Raw genomic sequence first — 3,084 nt, forward strand, 5'->3', positions numbered from 1 at the left:
ATACATGGATCATTTCTAATGAACAGCAGTGAGTGTGTGTGTATGTGTGTATGCACATGCACACCTGTGTTCTTGTGAGTAGTATAGTTGACCTTTTATTATAGAGTAACTTCTGTGGGCTAGCCGATGATTTATTGCCTATTTCAACACTCGCTGTATTTTGCCATGACCACACTAAATTGAATAATCTTTAAAACCAGGTTTGACAAAAAAAGAAAGTCTCATTTTCTGGTGTTTAGACAAAAAGGAACAGACAGAAATTGTATCAATTGCCCAACCATCTATTCACCCAAGATAGATGTCCCTCCTGGGTCAGGGTCTACTTGGATGACTGTATCTTATGGGAGATCCAATGCTCAGGTTCTACCATGGTTCAGGTTCCCCACTTTCATATCCTGTGGAGCTTTTGAGGAGTCAAGTTGTGTCTCAGGGTATCACCGTGTCAAGATGAATGTAACATCAACCACAGCTGCCTCAGTGGGTGTCCGGGGTTCAGAGATTTTCGGTGTCCCATTGCCTTCTACATACTGCTCATTGAAACATAATCATCTCAGTGGTCCCTTTTGCTGATACATCAGAAGGGAGAACTTAAGTTTGCTGGTTAAATCTTCCCAGGATTCAGGAAAAGGCGATATCTAACCAACAGTGGGACTGACTACTTTGTATTACTTATGGATGCACGTTTAATGAATCAGAAACAGGTTTGTCCTGTTGACTAAGTCAAAGTAATTTTTAAATTCATGTCACATTATGGATCCAAATGATAGAGACTTTGACCCTATTTTCTTTTGGAGGAAAAATGTCTGTACGTGAAACACTCCTTATATGAAACCTCTTCAACATTTTTTATCCCAACCGCCAATATTATATTATAACAAAAAACTAATTGCTTAATGTAAGAACTGTTCACAATATCTTGCACAGAATTTTAATTTCATTCTTTAGGAAAAGGGGTCAGCGTGTGGGCGTGACCATGTAATATGAATCAACTATCCTAAAAGTGTGGGTTAGGCCATCTTCTCATTTATGAAACTGGGCTGCACCCTGGAATGATAGGCAACAATTTCTGGAATTATCTGCAACACAGTGCACAGAAAACCTTGTTGAGGGTGTAATGCAAGGGTAAAAAAAAGTCAGCATTTGCGATGAGACCGTACACTGCTCCCTACTCAAAGTTGCCATTGAACGTTGGCCGAAATTTGGAAAACTCTTAGACATGAAACCCACCAAATGGCCCTGCTGGCACTCATCTTGTAAGTCCTATATCCCATGCAAGGCAGCCGTATCATTGATACCAAGAGAACTATACAATCTGTTGGAGGTTTAAGGAATTGATAAATAACACCTTCTTTCCCCTTCCAAGATTAGAACAAATTGAGATATAGACAAGGATTCAGACAGATGGTGGCAATATATTTGTTTTATTACTGACAAAAGCTCTTTGGAGGATTTGACTTGTATTCGTTATAAGTAATGCTGTTTTGCTAACAAGCCAACTCGAAAATCTCAGTGGCTTAATACAGCAAAAGTTTATTTCACTCATTCAAAGTCCAGTAAGGATGTTCCTGCTTGGCAGGCAGGCTTCAATAAGATCATTCAATGACCTTTCATGATACGGCTCTATCATCCCCAAGGGCTTTAGAGTATTCTGCTGAAGTCTTTATGTCTGGCCAATAGACTGGGAAGAGTGAGTATGAAAGGTTACAAAGGAGGTTTGTATGTGCCTGTACAGGACAGAAGTTCAACTCACATTCCACTTCCTGGAACTCAGTAACATGACCTCACCTGACACTAAGGAAGGTTGGAAAATTAGGAAAATGTAGCCCTACGTTCACAAGATAGTAAAAATGGATTTGGGTGAAAACCCAGCCGTCTTGGCCAAAGTAACTAAATCTCAGGCCAGCTACAATTTCCTCCCTGAATGAAGCAGACTTACCCCTAAAAACAACAGAACTTCCCTGCAGGGTAGAACCTGCTTCCATAAGCTTTTGAACAACTGACAGAGGCTCAGAGGGTACCCTCTCTGTAGGGCAGATAGATTCCAGAGGGAGGGGAGGAAAGTGTTGATTGAACCTTCATGATTCTTCCAATCTCATCAATCAGAGGAAGGTGGAAGAGAGAATCCAGGAGGGCTGCTCTAGGAGCATCATCCACTTGGAAATATGATCCTTTCTTCCGCCTGGCCTACCTCCACCGCTGCCAGAGTGATCCAATAAAACACAGCAGGTGGCGTCACTCCTTTGCTCAAAAGCCCCTAGCGGCACTCCATCTCATTTAGGGTAAAAGGCAAAGCTTTGAGAACAGCCTATCCACGTGACTCTCCCCTTCACCTCCTCACTTTGTTTGTTGTCTTTCTTGCTCTCACTTTCCCCTACAAGAATGTGAATTCTGATTTACAAGGCTTTTCATCTACACTCTTTACTGCTGGAAGTCTAGCTCCTGGATTAGTTCCTGGAATGCAGTACACACTCAATAAACAATTCTGGAATGAATGAATGAATCATTATTATTTTAAATTAATTTTTTAATTTAAATTTTAAGTTATTTTAAATTAATTTTTTGTATTATTGGACTTGTTAATAAGTTTTGTTTTAAATAGTTGTATAAGAATTGTAAGAATAAACCTAGTTTTATGTTTGAATTTATTTAAGTAAATTGTTATAAAAGTAATTTGTCAACACTGGGAGCTGAAGAGATGTTTTTCTTTAAAAGAAGTTTACCTAATTATTACACTTTACTCTTTGAAAGACTCTGAAAACTGCAAGACTATTAGTATTAGGAGGAAACTTAAATTTTATCTATTCTAACATTTTGCCTTAAAATAGAACAATTCTGGCATTATGGGAGATTTTTTTAAAAATTCTTTTGTGACTCCTTGTTTGCCAAGTTGTCTGGATTTTATGGGCAAGGAAACGATGTTCTTAATCTTTATAACACTTGTATTTACAAATAATTTGAAATTCCTCCAGGAAGGAAATGTGTTCCCATGATAAAATAAAAATTTTCATGGAAAATGTCTTTAGTATAACAGCTTTAAATTTCATTTAGAAATGAAAAGCTGTTCTAATGGATTTAACAGGTGGA

The sequence above is a fragment of the Delphinus delphis genome, chromosome 5 (genome assembly GCF_949987515.2).
Source record: "Delphinus delphis chromosome 5, mDelDel1.2, whole genome shotgun sequence".
NCBI classification, from domain to species: Eukaryota; Metazoa; Chordata; class Mammalia; order Artiodactyla; family Delphinidae; genus Delphinus; species Delphinus delphis.